This window comes from Rattus norvegicus, chromosome 9 (genome assembly GCF_036323735.1).
Source record: "Rattus norvegicus strain BN/NHsdMcwi chromosome 9, GRCr8, whole genome shotgun sequence".
In the NCBI taxonomy this organism is placed as follows: domain Eukaryota; kingdom Metazoa; phylum Chordata; class Mammalia; order Rodentia; family Muridae; genus Rattus; species Rattus norvegicus.
Window position 1 is genome coordinate 40,466,295 of NC_086027.1, and position 14,123 is coordinate 40,480,417.

The following is a 14,123-nucleotide window of genomic DNA, read 5'->3' on the forward strand; positions in this document are numbered from 1 at the left end:
CCCTCCCATGTCATCCCTCAAACATTTTCTGAAATTGCCTCTTTTTTATTGTTACACACATATGTATATATGCATATGTACATATAGACACATACATGTGTGTGAATATACCTTTACGCACATATATCCTACTTGGTCTCTAAAGTTTTCTCTGGGATGTTGTAAAATCAAAACTTCATTAAATGAGTTATTTTACACAATATGAACATCAATATGATTACAATTGTTAAAGAATTTTTATAACAAGAATAGACTGATTTTTAAGATTTCCCCATCAGAGTCAACTGTACATTTACACAGAACTGTCTTTGCATGAAGCCCAAAGGGAACAGCGCAAAGATGAGTGTTTCTGTAGCCCCTTTCCTTTTTTGCTGATCAACAGTTTGCTTTAAAAAGCAGCTGCAGGTTTGATAGTAATGTCTGAGGCAGTAGAAGAGTCAAGGGTGTCATGAATTCACCTGTAAACAGCTTTATGCCTGGACATCAGCCAATTCTGGAGGAAGGGGAGTCTTACGGTGCTTGCTCTCAAAGTGCTGCTTGAAGGTCTTGGGGTCTGGCATTTATGTCCTACAGACTGTGCAGGTATAGACTAAGGCAGCTTTGGCAGCAGCCTTTTGGTCATGTCCTTGTTTCTTCTTTGCCCAGCCTGCTTTTTGGCATTTTTCTGCTGAGAGTGAATCTTCTGCTGTCCGTGAGCCATATCTTGCTGCGCCAGTCAGTAAAGTTTTGCTTGTGTGCAGATTACTTCAAGACTGACCACTTGATAGGGGATACCCATTTAGAAGGGACTTCTCTGAGGAAGATTCTTCTCAGGTTCCTTGGTCACTTGTAGTTCTTCGTCTACAGGTCAGGTCTCATGAGATATCCCTGACCCATGTTCACTGAAGCTGTCCCACGCTCAGTTTTTTGTTTAGGCAGCCATATTGGGGAGGTATCACCCGCTTGTCTCCCCTGTCATTTCTAGGGCACACAATCTCCCAGCCAACTTCCTAGTCTCCCAATTTTTTTTTATTAACTTGAGTATTTCTTACATACATTTCGAGTGTTATTCCCTTTCCCGGTTTCCGGGCAAACACCCCCCTCCCCCTTCCCTTTCCTTATGGGTGTTCCCCTCCCAACCCTCCCCCCATTGCCGCCCTCCCCCCAACAGTCTAGTTCACTGGGGGTTCAGTCTTAGCAGGACTCAGGGCTTCCCCTTCCACTGGTGCTCTTACTAGGATATTCATTGCTACCTATGGGGTCAGAGTCCAGGGTCAGTCCATGTATAGTCTTTAGGTAGTGGCTTAGTCCCTGGAAGCTCTGGTTGCTTGGCATTGTTGTACATATGGGGTCTCGAGCTCCTTCAAGCTCTTCCAGTCCTTTCTCTGATTCCTTCAACGGGGGTCCTATTTTCAGTTCAGTGGTTTGCTGCTGGCATTCGCCTCTGTATTTGCTGTATTCTGGCTGTATCTCTCAGGAGCGATCTACATCCGGCTCCTGTCGGTCTGCACTTCTTTGCTTCATCCATCTTGTCTAATTGGGTGGCTGTATATGTATGGGCCACATGTGAGGCAGGCTCTGAATGGGTGTTCCTTCAGTCTCTGTTTTAATCTTTGCCTCTCTATTCCCTGCCAAGGGTATTCTTGTTCCCCTTTTAAAGAAGGAGTGAAGCATTCACATTTTGATCATCCGTCTTGAGTTTCATTTGTTCTAGGCATCTAGGGTAATTCAAGCATTTTTTCTAATAGCCACTTATCAATGAGTGCATACCATGTATGTCTTTCTGTGATTGGGTTAGCTGTCTCCCAATTCTTATGATTGTTCCGTGGATTCTTATACTGTCTCCCGTTCTTAGGTGCCAAAGTTACTCTGTAAACGTATCCACTGGGACTGTGTTCCCCCCAATCAGAGGCTTTCTACCATTTGGACAGTCACGGTTTTCTGAAAAGGCCTCCAACTGCTATGAAGAAAAGCTTCTTTGAAGAGAGGTACGAGTTACTCTTCTCTGTGGATATAAGGCTAAGTATTTAAAATGCAACTAGGAATTAGGCTGCTCTACTAAACATAGGTGGTAGGATCCATAATCTCAGACCTGGGTAGTTGGCTGGGTTTATAGTAGCAGGAATGATTTTCTTCGTGCTGAGTGAGCTCCAAGCCCAATTTGACAGATATTGGTTACTGTACACGTTAAAGGGCATCTTGCTATGCTGGACATTGCTGTGATCCCCATGCATCGAAGCTGAGTAAATACTGTTGTATTGATTCCCTACCCCTTGGCAACTTACTTAGTACCTTATGCTTCTATAGAAACTAGTCTTCAGCAAGGAGGCTTTCAAGTCAGATCCAGCTTGGATCCTCCAAGTCCTATGTCTAAAGTGCATGGTGTCTTCAGTAATGGGTACTTAACCTTCGACCCCCGGAGGGTAACCAAGAACAACAACTATAGCCTATACTGGTTTTGGAGACTCTTTGATGCCATTGACCAACAACTCCAAGAGGGTTTTTCATGCCTGGTACTTTTTTTGTTTTTTGTTTTTTGTTTTTTGTTTTTTCGATAGTCTTTGGTTCTTGTGGGAGCATTGTCAACCCAAGTGTATAGCTTCACTTCAGATAGATGATAGATAGATAGATAGATAGATAGATAGATAGATAGATAGATAGATAGAATGTTATATAGATACTCAGAAACACAGATGAAAGATAGATTATAGATATGTAGATACATAGATGATAAAGAGATAGATACATAGAGAGGTTCATAGAATCATAGATACATAGATAGATGTAGATTTTATATATATAGATAGATTTTACACACACACATATAATATAATATAATATAATAATATAATATAATATAAATGCAATTTTAACTAACTATGACTCCTTAAAGCAACCTTAGTATTATTTATTCTATTTACACTACAGAATAGAGACTACAAAGTTATAACAGTGGCAACAGACAGAATAGTTAGTAAAGGTCTAAAGCCAGGTGTGGTGGTACATGCCTTTAATCCCAGCACTTTGGAAGAAGAGACACACGTTGTTGTTCATTAAAGAGTTTAAAGAATAGGAAAGTGTGAAATGCCTGTGGGTCATTCTTCCTTACCTGGAATATTCAGTGCGTATTCCTGTATGATCTACCATAATGCTGTGAAGGAATTCAGAGGCATCCTTCTGGTGAGCTGTAGCACCTTCGGTCCATCCTACTGGCCCTGGTGTCCCCATACAAGCCATGCTACATTTGTGGGCTCAAAGTTACCAAAGGAGAAAGGTCTCCAACTTCAGGGGTGTGTGTGTGTGTGTGTGTGTGTGTGTGTGTGTGTGTGTGTCTGTGTGTCTGTGTGTGTGTGTGTGTGTGTGTGTGTGTGTGTGTGTGTGTGTGTGTGTGTGTTTTAAAGACAGGCTCTCTCTAGATAGCCCTGGCCATCCAGAAAATCACTATGGAGTTTAGGCTAGCCTTGAACTCAGAGAACTACCTGTCTCTGCCTCCAGACTGCTGGAATTAAAGGAATATTCACCACGTCTGGCGAAGGTGTATTTATTTTTGATAATTCACAATTGTGTCTGGATTTAATTCCCAACTGTGCATGACAGCAGTTACTTCATTCCTATTTGCTCACAGAGACCAGCATGCTGTTTCCTTTCCACGAGTTGCCCACAATTTTTCTTACACTTACTGTCCTTTTTAAGCTTAATTCACTGTTAGTTTCTTGATAGGATTAAATCCTTCATTTCTATTCTTGCTCAAAGGTTGAATCTCCACCCAAGTCCCACTCATCAGCCAAGTGATTTTTCCAAAGAGGAAGGATTATGAAGCAAATATCTAGTTCCTCGTCGCTTGGCCTGTGTCCTATTTTAAAAAATAGTGTTCTCGTTTTTGAGATTATAAACATAATTATATTCCCTTCCCTTTTCCTCCTCCAAATTCCCCCATGTACTACCCACCCTTACTGTGAAATTCAAGCATTTCTTTAATTGCGATCATATATATTAGTATGTTTACTATATGTGTGTGTATTCATATTCATAAATGCATAAAACACAACCTATTCCATTCACAAAATGTTGCTTGTATGTTTTTAGGGCTGAACATTCTGTGTGTGTGTGTGTGTGTGTGTGTGTGTGTGTGTGTGTGTGGGAGGGTGTGGGAGGGTGTTCATAAATACATAAATGTAACCTATTCCATCCACATAATGTTGCTTGTATGGTTTAAGGGCTGAACATTTGCTATTGGGTAACCAGTTAGTGTGCCCTTCTCTGGAGAAGACTACTTCTCTTCCCCTCAGCATTCCTTAGTTTCCCATAGTTCTTTGTGTAGGATTGAGTCCTCATGAGCTTTTCGTCTTCCACATTCATATGTCTATGGGTCCTTGTCCTTGCTCAGGTTATGTTTAGGCAACCAAGTTGGTGAGACTTCACAGACGTAATTCTGGCATTTCTAAGTGGCGCACACAGTCTCACAGCAAACTCCCTGTTTCTGAGGCTCATAAAATCCTTCTACCCACTTCTTCTTCAATGACACCTGACCTGAGCCTTAAGTGCCGGAGTTGTACTGTAGCTGTGTTAAAGACTGAAACTTAACAATAGCTCTGCCCTATTCCTTCAACCTTCACTTTGTAGATCGGAACATTAACTTGACCTATTGCTTCTTGCTCTGACAAAAACAAGTTGCTTTGTTGTGGAGCCACCTCATGGACGTTGGAGATCCTCCAGTCTCCTTGCCTCTAGACCCAACTTACCAGCTTAAAGGACACACAGCTCTTCTCCATATATATATATATATATATATATATATATATATATATATATATATATATGTTGCAAATGTTGTAAATGTTGCAAATACGCCTGTTGGTTGTTTTTCCCATATCAAAACTGGTTCTGGAGGACTGCCTGGGGTTCAGAATGTTAGATCTCAACTCCGGGCTACATCCTGATTAGTCAGTCTTAGAGTGTGCATTCAATAAGCCATCAACGCCTGACTAAGATTGGTCTCTGAATGGTTTGGGTGGCTAACAGATGTATCAGTTGGGACTGGGCCCCCTAACTGTTAATTTTGACTGTGTGTTTCTGTAATGGTCTCCATCTGTTCCAAAAAGAAGTCTCCTTGGTGATGTAAGAACTTATCTATGAGAATAAGGACAAATATTTAGGATGTAGCACAGATTATACTACTGTCCCAGTTGACATCACTATTGCCATGATGAAACTTTATGTACAAAAGCAAGTTGAGGAGAAAGAGATTTATTTGACTTGCACTTCCATATCATAGTCCACCAAGAAAGTCAGAGCAAGAACTCCAACAGGGCAGGAACCTGGAGGCAGGAACTGATGCAGAGGCCATGGAGTAGTGCTGCTTGCTCCCCATGGTCTACACAGTCTGCTTTCTTATAGAACCCAAGACAACCAGCCAGGACTGGTTCCACTCATAATGGGCTGGACCCTACCCCATCAGTCACCAGTTAAGAACATGCCCTACAGGCCTGCCTACAGCCAGATCTTACAGAGCTAGTTTCTAAACTGATGCTCCCCCTCTCTAATGACTTAGTGTCAAGTTGACAGATTTCATGACTTCCTTGAGTATCTGCCGTTTCGCTCTTGACACTTTAGAACAAGCAATTTCTCCTCCCTAAAACAATCTTTCCCCTCCACTTAGCTGGGTGACCTTTTGCTCAGCAGCTCAACTGAAGCTAATAAATAAATGTCCTCCTCATACTAAAACAGACTTTCTTATCTTGCGGTCTCCAGTCAGATCTAGCAGAGACTCTAACTGGAAAACACTAGGCGATGTCAACCTCACCTGAGTGGAATCAAACCCTTATGTATGTCCTGGACATCATAACAGGAAGAAATGTTAGAAGAAAATAAAAAAAATTAACAACCAAAAATAAAGTCAGTTCTTTATTTTATCAAATTTAGTATAAAATTTTAATTAAATCTGTTTCCACTGTCTTGGGGTGGAGGTTGTTTTCTTTGTTGTGATGATTATTGTTGGACATTTGGTTTTTTACAGTACTAGTGATTAAAACCTTTTGCGTGCATAGAAGACAAGCTGTCTACCACTGAGCTATAACCCAAATCTGATTTAGGGTTTTTTGTTTTGCTTTGTTTTGTTTTTATTGGTGGTGGTGGTGGTGGTGGTAAGTTTTGGCTTTTGGAGGCCAGGATCTGCTACATTAACCAAGTTGACCATTAAGATCCCCACCCCCCACTTCAGCCTCCTGAGTAGCTAGGATTATAGGACTAAGACTCTGACCCTAATTTATTTTCACTGCTTCCAGTACCAAGCGTGGAAAAACTGTTAGTGTTTGTATTCTGTTTTAATTCCAGAAGGTCTCATTTCCCTCAAAAACCAACAGCACTATGGAGTGTGGAGTACCTATCAGAAGGAGTATTTCTCCAGTTAGGACACAAGCTAAAAGTCCTTTCATTATATTAAAAAGTAACAGAACTGTAAGTATGCCTCACGGTCACTTCCTCACATTCTGACAGGTTTCAAAAACATTCCATCATCTTATGCCATGCATACAGAGTAAACTATGATTTTTAGTAAAAGACCAGTTGAAGTATTCAGCTTATTCTAGACAAATGTCAAGGCATAATAGGCATGGGAAACAAAGAGGAATACAGCCTCTGATTGGAAAGACATATTCCCAGGATAGCTGTTATTGCGGCAGATCCTTTAATAGCCAGGCATAAAAAGCTCTTTGGCTCTAAGCATTTCTTAAGGCTTTTCTTAAGGCTTTAAAGCATCCCAGAAGATCCAGCATCTCTTGAGAAGGAAGTAACAGGTAATCAAGATGCCTCTGCCTTCTATAGTCAATAAAAGCAGACCCTAGGTGTGAGTATTTCTTCTTCTAGGCTCTGCCAACAGTTACCTAGCAACACTAGGTTCCGCCCAACAGTTACCAAGCAACAGCCAGGTACAAGCTTGGCTTGCTATAAAAAGACTATTCTCATTCTCTCTCTGCTCTGCCCCCCAACCACCACCACCCCACACACACCCATGTGTTCTGGACCAAGCCAGTCTCTTCTCTTCTTTTTCTCTCCTCTCTCTCTCTCACTTTCTTTCTCTCTCCCACCTCTTTCTCTGCCTCTACTCCCTTCACACACCCCTTATCTTGTCCCAAATAAACTTTATTTCATGCTCATCCCAGCATATGGAGAGGGGAGGTGCCTCAGCATGGGCTGGCTAAGGCACCCTCTCCCACCACATTATGCCACCGCACTACAAAATATATCACTAGGAGCATGCTTTTTTTTCTTGAATATTTATGTGTTTACATTTCAAATGTTATCCCTCTTTCCCCCATCCCATATCCTCTCCCCCTGCTTCTATGAGGACACTCCCACTCCCACTCACCCACTCCAACCTCAACACCCTGGCATTACCCTACATTGGGGAAACAACCCTTCACAGGACCAAGGGCTTTTCCTCCTATTGATGCCAGACAATGCCATCCTTTGCTATATATGCAGTTGGAGCCATGGGTCCCTTCATGTGTACTCATTGGTGGCTTAGTCCCTGGGAGCTCTGATGGGGTCTCTTTGGCTGCTATTGTTGTCCTACTAGGAGCATTCTTTAACCTGGAAAAATTGTCTCTAACAGGCAGGGGGTAGTTCAACATCCCCCTTCCTGTTTCCTGTGAGCCTTTGGGGTAAACAAATAAAAGTTAATTCAGCCTTTAAAATATACACACACACATACATACATACACACATACATACATACATATAAAATACAAAGGAAAAGGGGTATAAGATTTAAAGCAGGATGAAAAGAGAAAAAAAAAGAGGATACAGCACTCTTCAGTTAGACTCGTTTTGAAAACACTACTCCTCAGATCTCTCTTTCACCCTTTCCAGTGTACAGGGATCTCCCTGCTATTTCAGGTCTTCCAGATCCGTGCTTGCTTTCAGTGGCAGGCATCCTGACCCAATAAGTGATGTGTTTATGAAAAGAAAAAGAGAGGCTATGTCCCAGGTTTTGGCATCTATGTTGTGTTGATAAAAGGATAAAGAGGGGGAGATGTTCTATGGGGATCTGAGAAAAGGGGGTGGCTCAGCAGGCCAATGCTGAAACATCCCTTCCCCTGAGGGACCAGCCACATGACATAGTATAGAATAGAGTTTATTCAGGGTGTGGGGAAGGGAGTTAAGAGAGTAGTAGGGCAGAGAAAAGAGAGAGAGAAGTAAAGAAATAGAAGAAATGGCGGTGAGCACGTGGAGAGAAGGGGGAGGGGAATGGGGAGAGAAGGGACAAAGGGGGAAGAGGGTGAGAGCAGGAGAGAGCTAGAGGGAGCAGGAGAGTGAGAAGGGGGCAAGCAGCCCCTTTCATAGTGTGGGGCACACCCGGCTGTGGGGAACTGAGGGTGGAGCTTAGACAGAATGCTAACAGTAAGAGTAGGCACTTCTTTTAGATAATTCTTTTAGCTTCGAGTGCTGACGGATTTCCTCTGCCTTTCTTAAAAGTCCTAGCCCCTGCCTGTGGCTTTGGCTCACGGAAGTCTTCAGAGAGCAGCACAGTATGTTCCAAATGTGTGTGCAAGGACGTCATAACTGGCTCCTGTTTACAAAACTCGGGAAGCAAATCCTTTGACTGCCAGCGATTTAAAAAAAAAACTATTTAAAACTACGTCTGGAAATTCAAGGGTTTGCTTTTAAAGTATTTATTATGTTAAAAAAAGGGGGGAGTATGTAAGTAAAAAGATTACACAATGGCCCTCAAATCACCACACTTCCTTTGTTCCCCCCTCTTTGCCATTCTCTATTGAGTCACTTCAAGTTGCTCAACCTGAAGGCCACTTAAGTCTAATTACCGTGAGGTAAACAGTCTCCCCAGATGCTGTGGCAACAAGAGTCCTCTTTTCACGTAACACACACGGGTTTGTTCTGTTTGCTCTGTATTTTTCCACAGCTATTAACATTACTCATCCGGGTTCAGCCGTGTGGATGCCCTTGGATGGGCTGCAGTCCTGGCCTATTTGTGAATTCCAGACATCGGCTCTGGTTATTAATTCCACTTGAAGTTTCAGCTGGCAACCACACATGCTCAGCACTGCAAAATAATTTGGTATTTTAAACAGGAGAGCAGGGGCTGAAGTAAGATTAGCTGGGCCTCCAGCTTCTGCAACAGTGCCTGACTTCTTTAAGGAATCCTTGAAAGATTCTTCAGGGATACTCTAATTGGCTGTGCACTTTAAAAGGCTCACATCTCCTTACAGCACCTCCTGATTTCGGCCTCCAACAGACCTTGTGGTCCGAGGCAGGCAGCAGTGCCTTGACTCTTTCTCAGTCCTAAGCTCACACTGCAGCTAACTTGCAATCAACAGCAAGAATCCCTACAGGCGAACATGAGGACCAAGAGGTGACCTGGTGATGGGGAAGTGAATTTGCTAACATTTTCTGTTTCCATATTCAAGAAGAAAGGGAGACATTCTCTGGAAGAGCATCATCTTCAGCAGTATTTGGAAGTGAAGATGTTTTGAACATCTTTATAGAAAAACATTACGAATGAAAGGAACAAGAAACGAACTCCCCTGGCAATGGGCTGGTGGTGTTGGTCTTTTGTCAGTCATGGGTAGAGCAGGTGTCAGTTTGATGCCTGGCTTGGTGGCCAAAACTGTCTTATGCCTAAAACTTATAAAAGTTAAGTCAAATCAAATCCAGGCAGTAGAGCACAAAAGAAAGAAGACAGACAGAAACCTACTGAGGGCCATGTCATCCACAGACCTGCCCTTGCCTCAAATACTTACATGAGCCATATATGCCACAGGCAACCCATAGACACCAGCTTGCCACTGTGCCACACAACATGGCTAGATCTCACCCAAGACACAGATCTGTCCTCTGCCCCACAGCACAAGCAGGCCATAGACACACAGAACCCTGCCTAACACCACACAGAGCAGCACAAAAAAAGGAAAACAGACCCACACCTCTTGATCACCATGCCAGACCTATACAGGAAGGCCATAGATACCTCATTGCCAGAGGCTGTCATCCAGTGGCCTTCCAGCCTAGTGGCCGGCCTGCAACGGAGTCACCACAATGTGCAAGTTATGTGGTGAAAAGGTGAGAAAAAGAGAAGGGGGGTGGCTTGAACATTATGAAGAGAGGTAAAACTGGAGACTCAAGGGTAGGGAGGAGAAGACTGTTGTGAGTAGCTAGCCCTGCCCCCCTTGGGGGGGGGCATGGTGAAGTCCCCACCTGAGCTGCCATGAAGGCCATGTCTGAGTCTGAGTCCAAGATTTCCCAGCAGCAACAGGGATTAGTGTTAATGTTCATGGCTCATCTTATCACTAGAGAACATGGGAATGTCTCTGGTCGGGACACCTGCCAGGGACCACATGAGTGTCCAGCAGCTATGTGTAACTGGGCCCACCCCCTCACTGGATGCAACCCTCTAGAGATCTGGCCCCAGTGGCAGCACTCAGGAGATCTTTCCCTGCACTCCACCCAGGCAGCACAGTGAAGGCAGAGGTGTGGGTGAGCTAGCCCTGAGGTTGTGGGTGTAGGAAACATGACACTCATCTGCTATGGGGTGGCTCAGTACAAAGATGATGACCCCTCCTCCACCCCTTATTACATCCAATTGCTGGCAAAACTGTTCGCAAGTTCATGAGCTTGTGAGAGCTAGCTCTGCCCCTCACCAGCTGCAGCACTCATGAAAACAGGCCCTGTATCTCACCTGGGCAACATAGTAGAGCTGACCCCCGGTTGAGAGGGCACAAGTGAGCCAGACCCAAGGGAGAAAGAGCACAGAAGAGCTGGCCCTGCCACTCAATTGCCATGAGGTAGCATGGGTACCTGGGATGATGCCCTCCCCTCATCACCGGTGGCAGACTGGAGAACCGGCCCTTCAGTCATGAGAGTTGGGGGAGCCAGTCCTTCACAGACTGCAGTACTTAGGAGAGTGAACCCACACCTTGACCAGGCAGGCCCGGAAGGCATGGGTACTGTTGAGCCTGCCCTGAGAGCAGGAGAGAAGGAGAACTGGCCCTGCCTCCTGCTAATGGCGGCATTGGGTGGCCTAGGTGGAGCAGTGTTAAAGAGCTTGCCGAGGTGGTTTGGATAAGGGAGAGTCGGCCTTCTGAGCAACTTAGCTACCACCCAGGCCCAGAGCTCTAAATTGGCCTACCCCAAATTCAATATCATCTGTAAAAGGTAGAGATACATGAAAAGGCCAGTGTGGCTGTTCCAAGGCTCCAAGATCGCCACGACACAGGACAACAACAGAATAACCGGAATAGTCCTGGTGAGAACCCAATATTGATAGTGTCACAGATGCCAGAGGCCTCAAACCAGACCAATAATTAATTGAAATAAATATTTGCAAGTAGTGATATTTGGGCAGATGATTGCACTGTGACACACTACAGTTGCCACAATGAGATGTTCTCTTTGCTTCATGTCTGTTGTTTGTTTGTTCATTTGTTTGTGTATGTTTTATTGTGGTGATGTTGCAAGGGTGAGGGGTGGATATGAAGGGATGAAGAAATGAGCAGGACTGAGGTAGAAAGATGAAACTTACAAAGAAACAAAATATGCTTTAAAAAATTAAGAAAACACTCAATTCGATGAGAAATTGACTTAGCTGTAATATTTGGCTTTCCTAAGTAAATGTCAGGTTTGGATGTGTTGGGTCATGGATGGAAAGATGCCTCTGTGTCTATAACATAGCTAGTAGCTTACCATCCATCCCTGAACGCTGTGCCCTCATCTGAGATGATTATACCAGAAAACTGTCAACTACCCAACAGCTGCTTTGTTTTCCTGGGGAAGTAAGGTTTTCAGTTGTTTGGTTTTGGTCCTAATTTACTCAATAACTATCTCCTATATGATCTCTACACCAAAATCTGTTTCCCCTCCTAACTGGCCTCAATGCTGACTCTCCTGCTTATGACACACGCTCCACACTGCAATAAGAGTTACCTTTTTCTTTCTTCAAGTTTGAGGGCAAGTCTGATTCTTGTCAGAAATGCACCTCTGGTTTCACACTGCTCTTAGAATGAAACTCAAGCCTACAATAGTACCAAAAGCAGTCAGGACCAAACCTGACTCTAGCTCTGAATGCAGTCAGCTGACCATCTGTCTCTGGGACTGTCCTTTACAGCAGTGCACTTGAGTCTATGTTAGACTCACTGCTTTCCTCACTAGAGGCTCAACTGCACCCTTCTACACTTCTACCTTGACACTAAATGATTGTCAGCATTTTCAAGAAAGGATGCAGCACATCCTGCTCTGTAGACCTGAGTCTAGTCTCCACCACTTAGAAATTTCATATCTGGTACCTTGGTGGCTCTGGCTCTCCCTTAATCATGGGATATGGCTCTGAACCCGTCCCATTGAATGAGTCCAAGAAATATACATTTACTAGTAGAATTGATACTGTTAAATATATATTCTTCTCAGCACCTCATGGAACCTTCTCCAAAGTTGACCATATAATTGAGCACAAAGCTAGCCTCAACAGATACAAGGAAATAACCCCTTGCACCTTATCAGATCACCATAGACTAAGGATGAACCCAACAACAGAAACAGCAGAAAGCACACAAACTCATGGAAACTGAACAACCCTACTCAATAATAGCTTGGTCAATGAAGAAATTAAAGTCTTTCTAGAATTCAATGAAAATAAAGTCACAACATACCCAAATTTATGGAATACAGTGAAAGCAGCACTAAGAGGAAAATTCATAGTACTAAGTACCTCCATAAAAATAAAATTCTCAAAAACTGAATCAAAGAACACATCAGAAACACCATTCACTCTGATCAAGTAGGCTTCATCCCAGAGATGCAGGGATGGTTCAATATATGAAAACCCATCAATGTATCCACTATATAAACAAGCTGAAAGAAAAAAATCACATGTTCAACTCATTATATGATAAAAATCCTTCCACCAAATCCAACACTCTTTCTTCTTAAAAGTCTTAGAGAGATCAAGGATTCAAAGCACGTACCTGAACAAGAGCAATGGACAAGAAGCCAATAGTCAACATCAAATTAAATGGAAAGAAATTTAAAGCAATCCCACTAGAATCAGGTTGCTCACTCTCCCCCTATCTATTCAATATGGTATTGAAGATGTACCTAGAGCAATAAAACAACAAAGGGGAATTGTTGGGAGTGGCTAAAGATGGCACTGACATCTAATGGTCCTTTGTGGTATACAACCATTGTAGCCATGTCCCTGGCCTTCTGGCATTTACAAGGCCAGAGGTGATAAGCATGTTAATAAGGTATCTCTCACTCCACCAATCCCCAGAGGACAAGTTTACAGCCACTGTCTGTTTTGTACTTAAGGCGAGTGCCTTTGTTCCCCGGTCCCCAATCAACAATGAGGTGTTCCTGCAATAAAGGCTGTTAAGAAGAATCCAGTGGTGTTGCATCTTCCTTGCTTGTCGAGGTGGGCACTTCAGGGAATCAAGGGGATACAAATTGGAAAAGAAGATGTCAAGGTATCACTATTCATGGGTGATATGATAGTATACATAAGTAATCCCCAAATTCTGTCAGAGATTTCCTCAAGCTGATAAACAACTTCAGCAAAGTGGCTGGATACAAAATTAACTCAAAGAAATCAGTAGTCATCCTTTATATAAATGATAAACAAACCAAAAAAGAAGGTAGGGAAATGAAAACCTTTAAAATAGCCACAAACAATATAAAATAATCTTGTTTAACTCTAAGCAAGCACATGAAAGATCTATGTGACAAGAACTTCAAGACCTTGAAGAAAAAAATGAAGATATCAGAAGATTGAAAGATCTCCCATGCTCACAGATCAGTAGGATTAACATACTAAAAATGGCCACCTTACCAAAAACAATCTATAGATTCAATGCAATCCCCATCAAAATTTCAACACACTTTTGCATACCTTGAAAGAGCAATTTTCAACTTATATATTGAAAAGAAAAAAAACAGGATAGCTAAAACAATCCTGAACAATAAAAGCACTTCTGTAGGAGTCATCGTCCCTGAAGTAAAACTGAACTACAGAGCAATAGAGATTAAAAACCGCAAAGTATTGTTGGGAAATGGCCTTGAACACATTGATACAGGGAGATGCAAATCAAAATGATTCTGAGATTCTACCTTACACCAATCATAATGGCTAAGACAAAAAA

General features: G+C 42.9%; 1 pseudogene; it reads right to left on the reverse strand.

Annotated features, from left to right (window-relative positions):
* Window positions 1–420: 420 nt before the first annotated feature.
* Zfp706-ps1 (zinc finger protein 706, pseudogene 1) lies at window positions 421–793 on the reverse strand (annotated as a pseudogene).
* Between the last annotated feature and the right edge of the window lie 13,330 nt (window positions 794–14,123).